The sequence below is a fragment of the Pongo abelii genome, chromosome X (genome assembly GCF_028885655.2).
Source record: "Pongo abelii isolate AG06213 chromosome X, NHGRI_mPonAbe1-v2.0_pri, whole genome shotgun sequence".
NCBI lineage: Eukaryota > Metazoa > Chordata > Mammalia > Primates > Hominidae > Pongo > Pongo abelii.
In genome coordinates this window covers 110201845-110223967 of record NC_072008.2, presented here as the reverse complement: position 1 = coordinate 110223967, position 22123 = coordinate 110201845, and the positions used below count along the sequence as shown (strand labels likewise).

The following is a 22123-nucleotide window of genomic DNA, read 5'->3' as shown; positions in this document are numbered from 1 at the left end:
CACCCAGCCAGGAGAAGCATTTTAGAATTAAATTATAGTTTCAAATAATAGTCTATTATTTTCAAAAATGGTATTTTCTTCATTTAAAAAAAAAAGCATACATCCTTGATACTTATGGGAAAAAAAAAAAAAGACCGTTTGGCCAGGCACTGTGGCTCTCGCCTATAAACCCAGCTCTTTGGGAGGCCGAGGTGGGCGGATCACCTGAGGTCAGGAGTTCAAGACCAGCCTGGCCAACATGGAGAAACCTCGTCTCTACCAAAACTACAAAATTAGCCAGGCGTGGTGGTGCACTTCTGTAATCCCAGCTACTCGGGAGGCTGAGGCAGGAGAATCACTTGAACCCGGCAGGCTGAGGCAGGCGAATCACTTGAACCCAGGAGGCGGAGGCTGCAGTGAGCTGAGATCATGCCACTGCACTCCAGCCTGGGCAACAGAGCCAGACTCCATCAAAAAAAAAAAAAAAAAAAAAAAGAAAAGAAAAAAGGAAAAAAGATCAGGTATCATGGGCCTACCCAGTATTCATACTTAAGTCATACATTTCCTCTCCCTTTTATAACTTTGCATGTTACAGCAAAACTCAGAGCTTTCAAATTGTACAGCCTTTGATTAAAATTAAGTAATACAGTGTGAATCTGTGTGTGTGATTAAAATTAAGTGACACAGTGTGAGTCTGTGTGTGTGTGTATGTGTGTGTGTGTATCTTCAAAAGTAGATTAACTAAATTCTATGAATATTGGGTGTATTCTTCCTTTTGGAAAGGGCTTTGAGATAAGCATTTTTGATGGTTGCTTGGATGTCATCAAGTTTCTAAACAGAGCTAATATTAGTTATAGCCAACAAATCTTGAGTGCCTACTATATGCCAGACCCACTGTCACATGCATATTTCATTTAATACTCACAACAATCCCATGAGATGGATACCATTATGATCTCCATTTGACATATGTGGAAACTGAAGCATAAAGAGATTAAGTAAATTTTTCAAGGTCACAGAGCTTGCAAGTGACAGAGCTGGGACTGAAATCCAGCTTCCACCTACACTCTCAACAGCATTCTTCCCTTCCATTCAGGTAGGCCCTGACTAAATCTACTCTGGTCCTCTGTGAGGCAGGGATGGTATAGGAGACAGAAAAAGGATTTTGCCAAGCACAGAGGGTAATGGTTAGCTTAATTCTTTGCCCTGTCAAGGAGACAGAAATGCGATGAGGTTGAGGTTGTCCTTTACCTAATGTAACTCACTCAGCTCTGGCCACTGTCCGCTGTGTGTGCCTTCACATCCCTGCCTTACTCTCTGAGCTTCCACCGCAGCATAGTGGACTGTGCATGCAGTAAGAATTGACTACATGGGTACGTTTAGCGTGAACCCTAAGTAACAAGTTGGGAGAAGTTCACTATTAATTCTATGCAGAGACACCAGGCCTGGATAGGGGAGAGACTAGCTGGGAGGTTAGGGTTCCAGTTAGGGACTTAGGCCTTCAAGTCAAGCAGATCTGAGTCTATATATTGTCTCTGCCACTTACTACCTGTCACTTAGAGCAAATTACTCAACCTCTTTCAACCTCAATTTGCTCATTCAGGAAATGGGGATGAGAACAAATCTTTCACAGTGCTGATGTGAGAATTCAGTAAGTCGTATGTCAATCACTTAGCACAGTCTGGCAAATCAAAACCACTGAATGGCAGCCACTCTTATCAGTGGTATTATCTAATGAAATGTCCATGGGTTTTTCTCAGGAGAACACCTAGGGCAGACGAGCTGTCTGGCTGCCTGAAGACAGGCACAATGTACAAGCAGGACACAGGAGTGGATGGGGGCATAGATAATGTGGCTCCTGAGCGCTCCAGTTCACCAATGATCAGCACAGCCAGAAAGGGCCCCTAGGCTGTGCAGACATACAGCTCTTTGGAGGCTGCTACCTCAAAATGACAAGGGCAAAATGTCAACTCCTGGGATACCTCCTCCCACCAGTAATGCCAATAATTGCTCTGTTACTAGGAATAGTGCCCAGGAGAGCTCCATGAAGCAAACTCCATAGCGGGACACAACTTTATACTGTGATTCCAGTACTTTCTCATGCATCGACACCTGAAACCTATGGCTATTAAGGCCTATTCACGCCTCACTGCATTTAAGCTGCCTACACCCAGCTAACTATCTGTAAGTTCTAGAGTCTCGTCCTCATAGTGCTCAGCTGCACAGGAATGGCTGCATGCTAAGCAGCAGGAGTGGACGGTCATCACTTCAGCTAGTCCTTGGTATCCATCCCTTTATCAGCTCACTGAAGTTATTTTCACAGCACTTCATCACTGACTGTTGGAGTTTCTGACCAAAGATGGCCAGTGGAATGCCACATTTTTAAATTGTGTATACTGGTGTCAGGTTAACCCAGGCAAGAGGCACTGCCCTGAGGCCCACACTTTGAAGGGCCCTGCTCTGACTCTCCTATGGTTGCAACTCTCCCCTCAAAGTGGGCCATTGGGCCTCAGGCACATGCACATTTGGAGTTCAGATCCTCAGCTTCTAGAACAAAATTTAGGTAAATGAATCCCAGAATTTTCTGCTCAAACAGCATGAAGACTACAGATGGGAGGGTAGTTGTGCAGGACTCTTGCTGGGAGTTATCCCTCTAGGGGTACACAGTGCCACAGGTGTACAAGCCCTACCCTGTTGGGTGACCAATGGCCAGTTGTTTTGGATATTAGAGTGCTAGATAGAGCTTGGACGTGTAGGCTGGCATGTCCATGTGCTTGAACCTTCTTGTAGTGTGGAAAGAGAGCCAGGGATAGGAGAAAAGAGTCAAGGGTAGGAATATGAGAGGGCAGTGGGTGAGTAGGCCACAGGCCAGATGCCTCCATTTGTAACATTGATCTGTGCCCTGCAGATCTTAGATGGAAGACCGCCTGTTGGTTCTGCCTTGTTCTTACGAATTACATGGAAGAAGAAAAGAGGTGGCAGCCCCTCCCTTACCCTTCACAACAAAACAGAGCAGGTAGCTTGCAAAATGGAATTTCCTTTTTGGCAGGAGCGTGTAATCCACAGCAGAATCCATCATGACTCTGAAAATTTCCAGAATAGGCCTAATTTCAAACATTCTATAACCTATGTCGGATATTTGTCCAAGCCTATGTTCAAATTTGGGTCTCAATAAAGTCCTCTACATCCCCAGCTGGTTCTCTAAGTAAGCCTTCCTCCCAGCACCTTTAGTGTGTGAATATCGCTGGGCAGATGTGCTTTAAAGATAAACTCCAAGGCCTCTCAGTAGGAAAGCATCTGGCAGCATCCTGATGTGCCCTGATGTGCCCTGAGTGCCCTGATGAGTGTTCTAAACCATGGAACCCTGCTCTCTCCTTCACAAATAGTCCAAACACTTTCCTGTCCTTCATTCAACATTCAACACTTGGTTCCGACGAGGAGGAAACTGCCTTTCACAAGCTCCAGATTCCCAATACCCTGGTGCTTACCCCCCTTCAGGAATGTGATTAGTGCTCGACACTGACTATTAACTTTCACTGTGGGGTTGTTGATCTTTTTCAGGGTAAATCTTGAAAGCATAAAACTTCTTTAATGTTAAACACTTAAACTGGATCGGAGAAAAATTAAACCACTAAAAACTGATGGTCTCCAGTAAAACAAGCCCCATCCAAGAGTCTGGGCACTGCTAATGCTGTCTGCAGCAGCTCATTCGGTTTCAAGTACATTTGAAACGGCAATTGTTTCACCATGACAGCTACTGTATGTCCGATGCACCACACTTCTGAATAATAAGGAAATCATTCAGTTGTTTCTTTGCTGAACAGGCTGGCTTGTCCGTGAGCAGTGTGGCCGGCAGAAGCCTCAGGGATCCCAGAGAGAAGCAGTTGTTTCCTGATTGGCATTTCATCTAAGTACTAAGGACATCCACCAAAGAGAAGTTGCTGGATTTCACCTCCACGGGCAGGTTAGTGAAAGTCTCTCAAGGAATGAATCTTTTACAAAGCCATCCTCTGCGCTCTTTCCTTCAGCCCCTTTGCCTGCGACTCACCAAAGTTGGCATTTTGGGACACAGTCTTGACCTTCTACTACAGGACTAGTCTTCTCCAGACAAGCCCCCTGTACACAGGCCACAGTGAGGAAAGGAAGCTAGTTCATTGAAGAGGTAGTCATGACTCCAAGCTCACTTCCCAAGTCCTCATCTCCACTCCCATTCTGTCTCCTTAAGTCTGTATCAGCCCTAAACAGCAGAAATTAGGACAAATTTCATTCTGCTCTTGCCATGTCCTTTTTAGCACCTAACATGAAGCTCCCACCCTGCCCCTTTAATGGTACACTCCTGCCTGTCCTCTTTGTGAGTTCTCCAAGCCTGGAGTCTCTTCTCCATTTAAACATTCATAACCCTGATTTCTCAATAGTTCATACCCATCTCATGTTTGGTCCTCTTATGAGATAAGGACAAATAAACCAATGTGTACACCAGTCAGTTATGAACGAAGGAAAAAAAAGTAATGCTTTTTCCCCCAGAGATCATTCCTGGAACAGGAACCTTCAATGTCCTTAGGGGAAAAAAAAAAGTAAACATACCTTTTTTTTTTTTTTTTTTTTGAGACACGGTCTTGCTCTGTCACCCAGGATGGAGCAATCTTAGGTCAGTGCAGCCTCAAACTCTTAGGCTCAAGCGATCTTTCTGTCTCAGACTCCCAAGTAGCTAGGACTATAGGTGCACACCACCATGGCCCAACTAATTTTTTTATTTTTTGTAGAGACGGGATATCACTATTTTGCCCAGAATGGTCTCAAAATTCCGGCTTCAAGCGATTCTCCCACCTTAGCCTCCCAAAGTATTCGGATTATATGTGTGAGCCACTGTACCTGGCCTAAACATTTACTTAAAACACCTGATACAGTAGCCACTAAATGACACCAGTGGTTATTTTAATTTAAATTAAGAGAAATTAAATACAGTTAAAAATTTTGGTTTTTAAGTACTCAAAAGTCATATGTGCCCAGGGGCTACCATATATTACAAATATAGGATATTTCCATGACCACAGTAGTTTTTATTGGACAGCATTTCTCTGGAGGGCAATTCTACTGGTGGGACTTACAGGTCGTGTGCAGGTTGCTAAGGCTGGTAGGACAGATATGGGAAGCAAAAGGACCATTCTGAACTTCTTGTGAGGTATCCTTTGCCTAGACGGAATGTTCTCTCTACTGCTGCCCAAGACTCAACATTTTCCAAAAAGTCATTTTATGCCCCACACAAACAACACATAGCTGCCTAGCCCTTGCTTTTAGAAATAGTCAGAATAACCTTCAACTGAGTTCCTCCTTTAGGGACATAAAAAATTATAAAGTCATTGACTTTGTCCTGGCACTGTAGGTTACTAAAACCATGAAAAGTAGTCCTTAGTGAAGCCTAAACAGAAAACTAGAAACCCCAAGGATTCTGCTGGCATCAGGGGCCATGATGCTCCCTGCAGTCTGAATTAGACTAGCTAAAATCAAACCCAGAACCTTGGATAGATCCTTTGCCTCCACTGCAGACTTGGAGGGACAGCCACTAAACCCGATTTACTAAAGTGGATAAGAAGCTAGAGACACTTCAGAATGATTTCTAAACAAAAGGAATGAAATAAATAGGGTGTTCTAGTCAACTCCTGGTTAATTAACTAGAAAATTAAGCTCAGCAGAATGCCCCATTCTGGATAATCACGGTATTGCCGTAAGCAGAGTGCAGCCAAAAGGTTAATATCACTTAAGTTTCAACCATTTCTCTAACTGATTTAGGAACCTCTTACCAACCTCCAAATTAATGTTATTAGTTCTGGTGAGGGAGCAAACAGTAGTAATGGTAATTGCTAAAATTTATGCTTACTATGTTCCAGACAGTATTCTAAGTGCTTAGTATCTATTAATTCTTTTAATCTTCACAATAGTTCTATGAGATATGTACTATTATGATTGCTGTTTTGCAGGTGAGGGAAATGAAGCACACAGAGATTAGGGAACTCACTCAAAATCACATAAGCGGAAGATGACAGAGGTTGCATTTGACCCTAGATGATATGGTGTCAGACACAGCCTGTGCTCTAAGCCATTACACTATACAGCCTTGAAACTCTAGGTGACAATGAATGAATCACCGAAGCTCTTTGGGTGCGGGCCATATTTCCAACTACCACAGTGCCGTGGCAAACAGTAGACACTCACTAAAAGTTCGATGAATGAATAATAACTAAAATCTACTGAACACTTCCTCTCTCAATTAATCCTCAAGGAGTAATAATGCTAGTATTATAGTACTGTTATCACCACCAATTTTTGTAGATGAGGAAACAGAGACGTGGAGAGGCTAGGATACTTGCTCAAGAAGATAGAGCTAGAGAATGATGGAGAAATGATGATGCCAAATCAAGATCCATCCTTGGAGGAATAAAGTCAATGTATAATCTGCCCTATCACATTCTTAATTATTTGCTGTGCCAAGTGTGAACTATAGCTGCTTCCCCTAGGTTTTATCTCATCAAGGTAACTGTGTGCTCCTTGAAGCAGAGACCACGCTTGACTGCTCTTTCCCCCTCAAGCTCTTGGCCCAGTGCTAAGCATGGAATCGGTGTTCAATAACCACTTGCTAATTGATTCAGTACCCTACTGAGGAGGGGCTTTTTGAGTCCAAAGCCTGCTGGCTGGTTTCCTGTCTTTCCTTCTGGCCTTATGCAGCATCTCTGGCTTCATTTGAGGGTGAGGTGAGTAGGAGGCCAGAAAATGTCATTGGATGGAAAACCTGAGGAGTCTTATCTCTCAGGAAGGAGTGATGAGAGTGGTTTGTCCAAATAGGGAGAATTATTTTATTACTGAAATTGTTTAGAATTACTGAGGCATAGTGATGATTTAAAAAAAAAAAAAGCAGTATCACTTAGAATAGGTTTTATTATTGTTTCTGGATTCTCCACAATGCATCTCCTTGTGGCCTAAACCTGGGTAGGCCATGCTCACCACCCTCTTCCCAACCACAGTATTCTAGGAGTATAGAGGAGCAGGGCTGGAGCCACTCTTATCAATCAGTAGGCTTACAGCCCAAAGGCTAGGACTCGAGTCTCAGCTCAGTCATTAACTAACAGGACTTGAGCAAGTCACTGAACTTACTGATATTCTAATAAAGTGGAGGCATCATAGCCTGTTTATACAATTGGTCCAAAAAGCATATTAAAATGATGATACAGATATGCTATAAATGGAAAGTGATAGCTGTTACTTTTGTTCTTCACTAAACTAGTGGTCACTATTTTGCTGGCTTCTCATGAGCCTTACTTTTGCATTTCATAGAATTAGTTGGGTTTTTTTTTAAGCTTTGACTGAAGCAAAGCAAACACTTGGTTAAAGCTGGTTCAGATTTATCCTTAGTAAGAAAAACAGAGACCTCAATGAAGAATGCTACCAAATATCAGCACAATGCTCATATTTTAGCTCAATCCATTTTAGCTGGAGTCACCACCACAATGGAGAGACATTGGGCAAAAAGCAGATTCACAACACGGAGTGTGAAGAAGGAAATCGTGCCAGCCAGACGCCCCATGCCTTCTCTCAGTCATCACTGTCCAGCAAGCAGAACCCATATCCGAAGCAGTTTTTTTTTAATTTTTACTTTTTTAGAAAACAGTAACAGCAATAGCAGGAGGTTCAAAGGAAGTGAAGAAGGGCGTGAGGGTATGGTTTCCCTGGAGATTGTTTCACAAACAAGTATACCTGATGCAAGAGCTGCAGTCACCTTCAGGCATCTTCTCTGACAGTTGATAGAGCCATTCTGGTGAAGTTAATTCCGAAGAAAAAAGCCCAAGGTACTGCCATATTAGGAAACATTCCCAAAGCTTACCGTTACCAGCTAATGCAGGGACGTGTCAAAAGGCCTTTGTTTAGCAGTAAATCTACAGATGACATTTCAATGAAAACCGACATATTCAGAATTTAATTTGTCTCCACATACGGGTGAGGGTTCATCAGAGAACATTTTTTCTCCTTCAAATACCATAGATGATTGCCTCAGAGGAAGGCCCCAGGCGGAACTCCATGGCTATGGACACTGCTATTAACAATTAATTAATAGAATATTCAGGCCAAAGAGACCTTTGAACTCACTGAGCCCAGCCTTGTCAAATTATGGAGGAGAAAAATGAGGCCCAGAGAGGTTAACTGAAGAATACAAAGTCAGTGATAGATGGGACCAGAAGCCAAGTTTCATGTGAGTGTGCTTTTACTAAAACGCACGGACTCTTATTCTTTCCTGTGAATTCTCTGGTAAAGCTACTACCTTGTTGGTCACACCCCCACATCTATGCCCTCTCTCACTTCACCACATTATTATACAGATCATTTTAAATTGTATGTTTAACAGGTCATTTTAAACCAATTTTTCCTCTCAGACACGTTTTCTAGTATTTTTATTTTTATTTTTTTGAGATGGAGTCTCGCTCTGTCGCCTAGGCTGGAGTGCAGTGGCGTGATCTCTGCTCACTGCAAGCTCCACCTCCCGGGTTTACGCCATTCTCCTGCCTCAGCCTCCTGAGTAGCTGGGACTACAGGCGCCCGCCACCACGCCTGGCTAATTTTTTTTGTATTTTCAGTAAAGACTGGGTTTCACCGTGTTAGCCAGGATGGTCTCGATCTCCTGACCTCGTGATCCGCCCGCCTCAACCTCCCAAAGTGCTGGGATTACAGGCGTGAGCCACCGCACCCAGCCGACATGTTTTCATTTATACCAAATAAATTTCTGGTTTCTCTCACCAGTCAAAATGACAAACTCATTTTAATATTCATATAAATAGGTCATAATTTAGAAGGTAAATATAATACCTATAAAAAGAAAGTGAAAGATGATGAGACTGTTCATTTTTTGAATGATCCATGACAGATACCATATAATTCATAGTGCTTGGACTTGGGGATTCAGAGTATTTTACATACTACCACATGTTGTAAATAAGAGGTAATGCTGTGGTTCAATATTCCTTTTGGTGGCATACAGTTAATCTTTCTTTTTTTCTTTTTTTTTATTTTTAGTAAAGACAAGGTCTTGATACTTTGCCCAGGCTGGTCTCAAACTCCTGGGCTCAAGCAATCCTGCTGCCTCAGCCTCCCAAAATGCTGGGATTACAGGTGTGAGCTGCTGTGCTCCAAACAGTTAACCTTTCTTTGAAGATCTATTTGTACGTCAGAGAAGTAATACAATGTTAGTTGTAGAGAGTTTTTCTGTATAAAGCCTCATAATTACATCACTCTGTTCCTATTTCCACAAACCAAACTCTGCAATATCTCTGTGAGAAAAGGTTGATTTCTGCTCAACAATGAATGAAAACATAATTGTATTCATCTAGACAGAGGATCATACTGACTTGGAATGCATATCAGAATCTCTAGAGAGTTATTCTTCCAGAAGGGATGAGTACGTCTGCTAGGTGATAATCAGTATCTTCAAAGAGTCTAGTTACCCACTTAAATGGTATGGAGGCAGGAAAAAGGTTGATAACTACCAATATAATGCTTCATATTAATACTTTCCAAGCCATCCTTAATAATAATGACATTTACTGAGCATTTACTACATACCAGATACAGCTCTAAGAATATTTAACATGTATTTAAATCATTTAAATCCCACATATAACCTGATGAGGAAACTGAGGCACCAAGAAATAAGATAACACACCTAGTAAGTGGCTGAGTCAGGATTTCAGCAGGCTGAAATCAAATCTTTCTTGACCCCATCCCCAACCCTCCAGTTCTAGTCCCCTGGGGGTAACCACGGCTATCTATTTGAGGTGCAGCCTGCCAGATTTCATTTTATGCATTTATAGACATAGGCATGTATTCATAGGAAATAAATGTTTTTATATTATATTAATATTTTCTTTTTTGTCCACACCAATCCTCCCATCTAATCTCTCTCCTACAGTGCACTGCCTCTTGAAGAAGGCTAAGTTAAGCACTATTAAAAATGATTCAGAAACCCGTTTTGGATATCAGCTTTCTCCCATGGAATATATTGAAACCCTTAAGAGTTTGTGGCTCCAAACTCTTGGGCTAAACCTGCAGCTAGAAAACACTGCTGTAGACCAGCTCTTCTCAACCATGGCTGCACATCAGAATCACCTGAGGAATTTATTTGAAAATGTACTGATGTCCCAAAATCATTTTTCTGCCTCCGTACTATTTACACACCTTTTTCAATCTGGGACTTGCAGAGCTCACCTGAACCAACTAATGGAAGCATACCTGAGCTGACCAATCAGTACTCACCTGCCTTGACCAATCAGGGTCGTCTGTATTGACCAATCAGAACACAGCTACATCTGCCAATCAGAACTAATCGAGTTTCAAATCTCATTTGCATAATCAGAACTTATTGGGAACCTGAGTGGAAACTTTTTCTATAAAACCCTAGCCATCCCTTTGTTCCCTGGAAAGCACCTTCCTTTTAAACATGTAAACTGCTCACTGTGATAAAGTCTCTTTCCTCCAAATTCCTGTTGACAGAACTTTGGTTTACAGAACACAACCACGCCCATCATTTACATATCTCTATGGCTGCTTTCATGCTACTATAGGAGAGGATAGTAATTGCAAGAGAGATCATATAGCCCTTTACAGACAAAAATTTTCTAACTCCTGGTCTAAGTCATCGCCTTTCTAAGATGGTTTGCTTCAGAGACCCGATGATCATGACAGAAACAGGTACACCACCATCTAACTGAGAGATTCCAAAGCTAGGGCATGGCCTTCCTTGGGATCACACTATAAATGGACCCATGAGCAAAATTTTGAATGGGTTTGCATTTTTCTGGAGAAAGTCATTTCTTCACAAATTTTCCCAGATAATTAGTTAGGCTAACAGCATAGGTAGAAGACAGAAATCGGTCAGGAATGAGATAAAAATGAGCAGCAACTGAGATAGAATATTAAAATAAAGTTGAAGGCCAGGTACTATCCTGCCTATAATCCCAGAACTTTGTGAAGCTGAGGCGGGAATATTGCCAAAAATTCAAGATCAGCCTAGACAACTTAGTGAGACCCCATCTATACAAAAACTTTTTACAAAATGAGCCAGATGTGGTAGTATGCACCTGTGGTCTTAGCTGCTTGGGGGGCTGAGGCAGGAGAATCCCTTGAGCTCAGGAGTTCAAGGTTACAATGAGCTGTGATTGCACAACTGCACTCTGGCCTGGTGGATAGAGCAAGTCCCTGTCTCTGAAAAATTAATTAATTAATTTGATTAAATAAAGTCACATCAAATTCAACTGACTAATAGCTGCTCATTGAAACTAGAAACACCTCAAAGCCAAGTCATCAACCTAAATGTTACTATATCTACCTATATGGGCAAAAGCAATTTAACAATTTCAATCCCAGAAGTGTTAATGAGGACCAGGTCAGATTATGAATAGGAAACTGCTTAGAAAAATAATAAAACATGATAATAAGTAATTTGTTTGAGGGTTTATTTCCTTTAATTACAAAAAAATTATCAGATCCAAAAAAAAGAAGAAGAAGAAGCACAGAAAATATCCAGGAGCCCAAGGACATAATCCACAGTGGCATTAGGGATGGATTGAATTTTCCAAATATTTGAAAAGTTGTCTAAGAAATGTACAGACATCATTGGCCAAGGGCCACTAATGAACATGTTCAAATGGCTTCTAGATTTCCAGAGGATTTTAAAGAGAAGTTTCTCTCAGGCCCTCATCAGTAGCTCTGAGGAAGGGTTAAAGATCCATTTCTTCAATTTTCTCTTAATTTGCTTTGAAAACGTTCTCCTCCAACAGTGCAAAAAAGCAAACTAACAAACGAACGGAAAAGGAGATTCTCCATCCCAGAAAAGATGGTGGCACAGTGATCCCAGGAAAATAGCATTCCATTGTGATTGACAGATCCATTTTTAAAAAAATTTTGTTGTGTTTAGATTTTAAATATTAACAGCTCATTATGTGATTGACCTAGTAGACAGTGTGTGTTTGGGAGAAGACTTGTGAATGTCAGTTCCTTAAGGCCCACCACATCAAGATACTTCTAAAATATAAATATTATCATGGTCATGGTAACACACTTGCCTTATTTCACCACATCTTCTGAAACTGTGACCCTCCAGACGACCCAAGGGTCATTGCAACCCCACCTCATCAGGAAGGCAGAGCTATTGAGGTAGCCTCCCTATGTATATGACTGTGGGATGCTTAATGTTTCCAGCTCCTTGACCCACACTGTGATTCCCAGACGCAGTTTACTTAAGGGGACCCTCACAGTTTGAAACAGTTAAACTCTCTTTCCCCAAGTAGCTCACTCACTCCCATAAATAAAGTTCAAATGAAATCTGCCTCAAGAAAAATTCTAAAAGCCCACTCCTTCGGTTCCTGGGAGATTTATGGTATGTGTGTGCTAATCCTTCTTATTGCTGAAGTAAGACAAGTGAAATCAGCACATGGCTCATTAAGAAAAACCAAATGGTATAGATGTTAGCGTTTTAATTGTAGGCGGGTTTTCAGATTTCACAGAACGCCCTATTTAAAATAAGTTGAATGCAATACAAGGCGAATTTACGAGGAATCCCCTTTAATTAGGTCGACCAGTTCTTGGTTCAAACCTAGGGAAGAGAACAATTAAAAGTCGAGGCTTCATTTCACGGGTGGTTTTGGAAGGTAGTCTCATTACTTTATAGTCACAACTTGCATACCCCGGTCACTGACGAGAAAGCTGAGAGCAAGGAGCTTTTCTGAAACCCATACCATTTTCTATTCTGATCCACTGCAAATGTTCTCTCCCCAAGGCACAGGAAGGACACATGGAGTGCATCTTGGCTACAACATATGGTGCTGAAACAGCAAGCTGATAAGTCTTTAGCAGTACTTGACAGTGGTAAGAGATCAATTATTGTCACATAAATATTAAAAAGCTCCCCTAGTACTTTGTTGTAATGAGTAACTTTAACCATGATAACTACCTCCCTGTTAATAGCAACCAAATTTGCCTAGGAAACAAAGTGTCACTCCATTAGGTGTTCAATTAAATGCTCAGTTGGTCCGAGGCTGTGTTGCTGCTGTTCCTATTGCTGCTGCTTCCATCTGCAATGAAAGCAAAAACATGAAATAAGTACCTATTACCTTCCCTGGGGACCATGATTTTTCCATCCTGCAGGTGATAGAAACTTTCTGAAGACTGCCAAATGTGGGTTTTGTCAGGGAAACTCTGACTTTGTCTTAATTTTTTGAGGAGATTGGATCTGGCCCTAGAATCAAGAGCACACACTCTTTTGCTCCTGAGGTTTCAAAAGTTCTTCTCTAGCAGACTCTAGCAATCAATCCACCAGCAGGCATTCACTGATTGCCAACCTGATAGTTAGCTCAAGTCCCTACTCCCCAAGGCACGGACTTCTCCTGGGCAGGCTTGGGGAAGGGGTGAAGAAAAAAGAAGCATTCGCCAGGAGGCTGAAAATTCCACGATTCAGATGCTTACCCAATGTCTCACGATTCTGTCTGTGGTCTGGAGAGCTCAGTGCATTAATTCTAGTTCAAGCCACTGGAAAATAACTTCCCATTTCTCCACAGCTAGAACGGTGAAGCAGTCCCTTAAAACTGAGTACAACTCCCCTGATATGAGTTGTAATTAAGGTTACAGTGCATTTCTAAGACACCAAAGCTCCAAAGAGAATAACAATATCAGCTTGTAAAATCAAAAAGAAAAATGTTTTCATTATTTGAGAGTGTGTACAGTTGTGCACAGGATAGGTGGGAAGATGTTCAAAGCACCAAGACCTTCTCGACCTCAGTGAGAAATAAATACCAACACACATAGTTATAGAAAGTATATTTATATGACACAATAACAACCTTTGGCTGTAGGGTCAAGAGAAGGAAGTTCAATCTCTGGAATGAACAGGAGGGAGCAAAGCAGAGTGTTTAATGGTTAAGAGCGTTTACCTTGGAGCTGGCCCACCTGAGTTCAAATTCTAGATCTGCTACTTAAGCAAATTACTTACCCTTTTTGTGACTCGGTTTCTTCATCTGGAAATGGGGATAATAGTAGTGTATACCTTGTAAGGTTGTTTTGAAAAATAAGTGAATTAAGTTTTAAAATTTTAATTCAATTTAAATTTGAAATCCTTTGAATCCTCAATTGTAGAATTCATTTTATTGCAAATTTATCTTCAAAAAACAGCAGTTCCCACCACTTTGGAGTCCCCCAGTCTGCCTCTGCATTTCTCTGGCTAGAAAAACTCAAACACTTTTGAGCAAAGATTCAGCTTTTTCGAAGTACTAGGTATTTCAAGAAGAGCTGAAGGTGAGTCCCTTGAAAAGGCAAGCCCTCACCCTCATATGCAATGGGCGGTAGAGTGTAGCTACAGATCAGTACTGAATGTTTGCACAGTGGACCCAGACCATTGCTCTGGCTGGGAGCAGTTTCTCAGGGAGCTCTCTCCTGAGGAGCCAGCCTACACGGGCTGGCAGAGTTAGGGAGAGACTATTCATTTCAGGAGTGTTATTAATTGTTTTGACACCTGCCTCTGGCATCTGTACCTCTTGTGTAAATAAATAATTGGCTGGGGCCAGAGCACTGCCTGCTCTGAGATGATTGGAAGAAGTGCGGCTCGGGGAAACTGCCTGTGCTATTTGCAACAGTCCCTCCACATTCAAAACACATTTTTCTCCCTGTCCCCACTACCACATTCTTTTTTTTTAATGGGAAAAAAAAGAAACCTGTCTTTTCTTCATATTCTCATCCCAGCTGGTGTTTATTCCCTCTCTCTTTTCCTTCCCCCTCACCCCACTTGGGGAAAAAAATGAAAGAAGCCCTGGTTTCTAGGCAGTTAAAATAATGTCTTGTTCTGTGGTAAAGTTAACAATTTGGGTAGGAGGAGATGGAAAGGAAGGAGGGTTGGGTGAAACCACTGGACTGAATGCAACCTCCCTGCCCCTTCTGCCCACGTTTGGATTGCTTGTCTTTCTGTATTTTATCTCATTTTGAGCACACACCCTCAGAGGTCAGGGATATGGCTTTCTTTACACTGTGACAAGGTCCTAACATCATCACAGTCATAACAGCTAACATTTGCAGAGCGTTGCCTATATGCCAATCACGTAGATCAGCACTGTAGACACTCTACCTTCTTTAATTTTCATGTCAGCCCTGGAGGATCGGTACTCATGATCCCTCTATGGCAGATGCAGAAACTGAATTCCACAGAGGTGCAGTGAGCTGCCTAAGGTCACACACTGAGTAAGAGGAGGAGGCTGCAAAGCATACAGGGTAATCAAGTCTCAGACTTACCGGTTTAGTTGTCCTTAGGTCACATTTGAGCTCATTATGAGTACAAGCCTTCAGAGGGCAGGGCTGCAGCTACTCTTCCACTAGTCACTAGCTTATTCAAAGTGGCCAATCCACATAAAATGATCCTCATGCTTGGGAACAGAAGCCCTAATCTTTAGAGTTTCTTTAATGGGTTTAGAAAAGGCCATTAATTCTGAGAAAGTCTTTCTCCTGCCATGTGCCTGACAAGTGAGAGGTGAGCTATATGCCTGACAGGATCATTCTCAGTCAAAGAACAGCCCTTTGTATGGAAGCATTCTCAAATTCACCCCAACATAAAGTGAAGAGAAACATAATAGAGCAAATTTCTGAAGCTATTTTTGAAAAAATGGGGAGAGTAAATTTAGTGCTCATGAGAGTGAGGAACTCAACAGGATGATCTGGAGCAGACCACTGAGTTTCACAACTCACACTCTGCCAATCTCCTCCGTAAATACCCGGGCTATTCCAGGCCTGCTTCCTCTCTGGAGCAGATGCCACCAGTCTCAGAACATCATGGGGGTAGAGATGTAATAGGCAAAAGAGGCAAAAGACCATGTGGTGACACCATTGCACATTCATTTAGTGCTTCAGAATGTGCAAAGTGGCATCGCCTACATGATCTCATTTGTTCCCCTTACATTGGGGGCCAAGTCTAGGCAGGACTGGTATTAGTACCACCCTATTTGTCACATCAGGATCACAAGATTCCATATGCTGACTGGACATGCCCCAGCTCCCACAGCCACTGAAGTAACAGAATTGGGATTTGGCACAGGTCAGCTGACTCCAAATCCCTGCATTTTCTGATAAAAGGATTTCAGAAGTAGGAATTTGGTTTTTGTTTTGTTAAAGTGCACCAGAGTATTCCTGGAAATGAACATGCCATTTTCAGTGTAGATATTAAGGGCCTGGCACATGCCCTATAGACTCCCTGAGAAGGCACACACTCTTATTGGGTATGGTTAGGACATTTCAGGGACACGTGGCACCCAGTCAGTCTGCCATCCATCTCTTGTTTCAGTCTCCCTTTTCTCCAAACTCCTACAAAATGTAAGTGCAGAAATGTCTTGCTCAGTTCAGTTTTGCACTTATACTCTACTCGATCTAATTTACATTTCGTCTTACCTGCTTTGATGTTGTTTCACAAGTCCTGTATCTCCAAACAGACTGAAAGCTCTTACATGTTTTTCCACTGTACCCAGCAATGTGATCACCAACAAGTATACATATGCACTCCTCTTTATGGTTTCCAAAGAGGTTAGCTGCAGAGCCTCAGCAAATGCAGAGCAAAGTAAATCAATAACGGCATTGAAAATTATTACCATTTACTGAGCACCTACTATATGCCAGGCAATTGGCAAGGAGCTTGATGTGCATTATCTTATTTAACAGTGTTATAAGGTTGATAGTGTTATTATATATAACCTGTAGAACAAACTAAAGCCCAGAGCAGTGATCCTCAAACTCTTTGATGTTAAGGCCACTTTAAACTTATAAAAATCTTGGAGAACCCCAACAAGCTTTTGTTTATGTGGAATATTATATGTATCTCAATACTTTGCAACTTAGAAATTAAAACTGAAGTTTTTAAAACACAAGAACACACAAGAACACACTCCATTAGCCATCAGAGTGATGAAATCATCATTCATCATGGGGCCTCTGCAAATCTTCACTGTATATTCATGAGGGAATAGAAATGAAACAGGCAAGTAAGTTCTTACTGTTATTACAGAAATTGTTTGGACTTCACGGACCTCCTTGGATCCTCAGAACACACTTTGAAAACTACTGGCCTAGAGAGTTGATTGAATGTTCAAGATCACTCAAAAAGCTATCAGATTGAACCACAGCAGCATGAATCCAGAGGCCCTCTTTGAGTCATTGGGCTATACTGATATTTATTTGCCTCACTCTGGAGTCAGGGAGAAAAGGGGGTAGGTAGCTCCATGCCATTAGGACCAATTACCATGGTGACAATAAGTATAAGTGTTAGGGAAGCCAGGTGGCATGCTGCGTTCTTTGCTTAGGTGGGGGCAGCTCACTGCCCAGGGTCCTTGGAGTTCCTTTCTCAGTCTTTCCCGAGGACAGAGCAAACATCTTGCCTAGAGACTTGATTGATGGCCCTCCCTCTTCTCTACATCTCCTTCCTTCTTCTGCATGTAGTGGCAAAGAGCAGAAGCTCTATGACTCACTGGTTTCATGACCCTGGACAAACAATTTAATCTCTTTCTCATCTGTAAAATGGAGAAAAGAATAATACCTAGCTCAAAGGCAAGATTGAGAGGGCTAAACAAGATAATGTGTGTAAAGCTTTTAACACACAGATGGCCATATAGTTATATCAAAAAGAAGCAGCAAATACAACCACCACTAATAATCATAACTTGTTGACCATTAACTCTATATGAATTGGTATGCTAATGCTTTACATGTACTAATTCATTTAATCTTCACGACAACCTTTAGGATTGGGGTCATTTTGCCAATCAGAAAACTGGAACAGAGAGGTTAGGTGGCATTACAAGGTCACAGAACTCCTAAGTGATGACACTAGAAGTCAAACACCAGCTCTCTCATTCCAGAACCTGAGTTTAGAGCCATAAGGCTCTCCTCAAAGAAAAGTCCAAGCTGCTACACCCAGAGGAAGCAGAAAAACAAATCCTTATCCTAAAATCTCTAGATACAACATGAGCATAAGAAAACAAAACAGAGCCTTTCTCATCAACAATGTACAAAGGGCCAAGGAGACGAGGATTTTCGGGTTTGTGGATAGGATACCCACCACAGTTGCTCACTGGTGGCCAGATCAGAGCTCACAACATCCTCCTAATCATCGCGTATTTGTTTCAAAGTCTTATAACCTCATGCATAATCTCTGCACCAAATAAATGAGAATCCCTTGCTTCACTCAATTACTCTTCATTGACTAATATAGTGGCTGATGTACTGAACCACAAGCACCTAGCTGGCTCTGAGGCAATCTCGTGGAAGCTAGAGCCCCTCATTGGTGATCTGCTGAGTAATTAGTGGTTGACAGGCCACTTATTTTCCTGTCACTTCAAAGTGCAACACAGAAGACACTTATTTCATTTTACTGCTTTGCAACTGAGGTAGCCTAGGAAGCTAATGGATTTATGCTTCACTTTCATGTTTACTTCTCCTTGAAAAGCAAAGGATCCCTTCACTGCCAGCCTCAGTGACATCAAATCAAGTAATGGAGTGAAACAGAGAATGTAGGGGATCAGGATTGGACCCTAGGTGTATGAATTAAAACGCAGTGCAATATCTCTGCCACTGGTGTCAGAAGGCATAATTTGTATAACGAGCAGCTGCAGGCAATTGCTCAGTGTGGTCTGAAGCAAGGGCTTTAATAAAATAACAGCTCACATTGATTGAATGTAGTAAGTATGCCAAGCACATGCTTCACATGTATTAATTCATGGAGTCCTCACAACAGTGCTATGACAAAGGTCTTCTCCCCATTTGACAGATGAGGAAACTGAGACAGAGACCTGAAGTAATTTTGCCAATGTTGAACAACTAGTAAATGCCAAAACTGGGATTTGAACCCAACTATTCTCACTCCAGAGCTACCTTCATATACTATACTGTCTCTGTTGAAGGAGGAAATGGTGCAAAATAAACTACTTTCATATGCTGGATCTTGTTTAATGAGTCGTTCATCTAGTCAGCAAATCATTACTGTTCACCTTATTTGTGCCAGATATTATACCAACACTAAGGATCCTGTAGGTGAGGAGGGAAGTCCCTGCCTTTGTGAAACTTTGAATCAAATGTGGGAGACAGACACTAATCCAAAGAATTTCACCAGTAAGAGTAAAATCACAACCGTGACAGATGATACCAAGGAGAATTATATCATTCTTGGAAAACAGGTAATAGGAGACTGTGACCTTGAAGGAAGGAGGGGGCACACAATTAGAAATCCTTCCCTTAAGAAGTGACAATTGAGTTGCAATCTCAAGAGGTGGGGAAAGAGCATTCCAGACAGAAGGAACAGCACGTGAAAACTATTTTTTCTCCTTTTTCCCAAGCCTTTTTGACAGCTGCACTGGGCTCGTTCTCTGGCCTCAGTTTGAGTTAGATGGTTCACTTTATCATGGTGAGACAAACATGACAAACCTAAAAATAATGGCTTCCTTTTTTTTTAAAGCAGCCTGATTGCATAAAAAGATTTAAAGCTCAGGGCTCACCATTTTATCTCTTTTCTCTAAGTGCCCAAAGATGAGCAGGGGTGTCAACCAAGACTAATTGTTCCAATTGCAGCTGAATTTCCACCTCCTTATGAACTGGTTCTAAAAGATCCCCTTTAACAAAGGAAAAAGGGCTAGTCAGAGCTGGAGGGGGGAGGCGGAGGTTCTGAGGGATGGTGTGGGAAAAAGGAAGAAGCTCAGAGGACGTGCTCCCTACTGGACTGCATCAAAAGCTCTTTGCTCCCAGTTCTTGTTCCCTCCAAGCACATTTCTCTTGCCCTTCTTCCTACTCCTATCTGCCCATTCACCTTGAAGCCTGTGCAGTGAGCAGGGACATCTTAGAATCCATTTGAACTTGGGGCTTGGCTGCCAGCTTCCACTGAGACTTGGAATCAGGCTGTCCTTCCAGACAACAGGGATTAGCACAGCCCAGGGACAGAAACACATTTGGCAAGCACTTCCCTGTCCTCAGAACCCCCATACCTGCTACGCCCTTCTGACATGAAGACCAAGCCACCTCCATCTCCTTACTCCCTAAAGCCCCAGAAGTACCCTGACATATCAATCCCTAATCTGGTGTGCAAAAGGGCAGGACCCAAGCACATATGAGCTGGTTTCTTTTCTTTACTTATTTATTTGCGTATTTCTTTTGGCAATAAATAAAGACTTAGGATACCCTTCCTATATTTGAACATGATTTCTTATCCCGGCAGAAGTTCCACGCTTATGTGAGAGACAGACATTAACCCCAAAAATCTCACCACTCACAGTAAAATCACAACAGTGACAAGTGATACCAAGTAGAACTTTATGGTTCTCCATCTCCACAATACAGATATGGAGGAGTAGGATGGACTTGGTCTGAATTGATCTATAACGTTCCCTCCAGTAGAGTGGGAAGAGCAGCAGCCCCTATTCCTATGTAGTGGTTATGAACACAAAATCAGACTGTGTGGGTTTGGATCCTAGCTCCACCCCTTGCTAATTGTGTGTAAACCTGGATGTCTTTTATAAATTTTAGTTACCTCTTATGTAAAATGAGGGCAATAATGTAAAATGGGGATAATAGTACTTAGTCATAGTATAAAGTTGTTGTGGGGCTTAAATGAGGTGATACATGTAGAAGAGTGTCTTAAACTCACTAAGCTCTCAATACTTCTTAACCATTATTCTTTATGAACCATGTGCCTTCATTTCATGAAGCCAATTTAGCAATTCAGTGAAGTCCATGCAATCACACATCTACTGGTACCTGTGATTCTTTCTCTATCCCAATTATACCAGGTAAAGTACTAAATAATAGCCTTGCTTCATTCCACATTTTTGACAAAGTTTTGCTACAAATACTGTATTTTGACCATTGTTTTATTTTGGAGCTTGAGTTCTGTAAAGGGTTTTGTCATTTCTTCATTGGGAACCTCTTAAGCACATTATAAAACATGTTGTCCTCGAATACAGTTATACAATAGATTTCTTACAAATCCATATATATGACATCCCCCATTAGCCATGGTATCAGTTACCTACAGTCAACTTGCGGTCCAAAAATATTAAGTAGAAAATTCCAAAAATAATTCATAAGTTTTAAATTGGACACTTTTTTTTTCTTGAGATGGAGTTTCGCTATTTTTGCCCAGGCTGGAGTGCAATGGTGCCATCTCGGTTTACTGCAACCTCTGCCTCCCAGGTTCAAGTGATTCTCCTGCCTCAGACTCCCGAGTAGCTGGGATCACAGGCGCACGCCACCACACCCAGCCAATTTTGTGTTTTTAGTAGAGACAGGGTTTCGCCATGTTGGCCAGGCTGGTCTCGAACTCCTGAACTCAGGTGACCCTCCTGCCTCGGCCTCCCAAAGTGCTGGGATTACAAGCATGAGCCACTGCACCTAGCCTAAATTGGACACTTTTTCTGAGAAGCATTATGAAATCTCAGGCAGCCTTGCTCCACCATGTCCAGTACATGATTCCTCCCTCTGTCCAGCATATCCATGCTGTCTACTCATTAGTCACTTAGTAGTCATCTCAGTGATCAGATCAACTGTAGAGCTACTGTAGTGCTTGTGTTTAAGTGGCACTTATTTTACCTAATAATAGCCCCAAAGCAAAAAAGCAGTGATGCTGGCATAATGTTATCATTGATTTATATGATATTTTATTATTACCTATTGTTGTTATCTCTTACTGTACCTAATTTATAAACTAAACTTTATCAATAGGGATGTATGTATCAGAAAAAAAAACAGTATATATATATATAGCCGTGGTTTCAGGCATTCACTGGTGGCCTTGGAATGCATCCCCCACAGATTAAGGGGAACTACTGCACGTAATTGGAGTTAAAATATACCTACCCTGAAGGGACTTTTATTCTTCCTTATATAGCAGTCATATTGCATGTACATTAAACCCCAAGGTTAAGGTTTTTCTCATTTTTTCTAGATTCTTGTGGGTCCGTGAGAAAAACCTGTGAAGACTCGTTACTGGTTCTTTTTTTTCCCCCCTGAATCAACAGTGACACTGATTTATAGCTTAATGGTGATCCCCCGAGTACTTAATAGCACAGATTACACTGTAATAAATTCATTTCATCTA

The 22123-nt window shown here is 41.8% G+C and overlaps 1 long non-coding RNA gene across 2 annotated transcripts in view; it reads left to right on the top strand.

Moving 5' to 3' along the window:
• The window catches only part of LOC134760901 (uncharacterized), a 70908-nt gene extending 49110 nt beyond the window's left edge, over positions 1-21798 (top strand). For both annotated transcript variants that reach the window (XR_010138973.1, XR_010138972.1), the window contains 2 exons: positions 3804-3943; positions 12797-21798. This is a non-coding gene — a long non-coding RNA (uncharacterized LOC134760901). The remainder of the gene's footprint in view (positions 1-3803; positions 3944-12796) is intronic.
• The last annotated feature ends 325 nt before the right edge of the window (positions 21799-22123 follow it).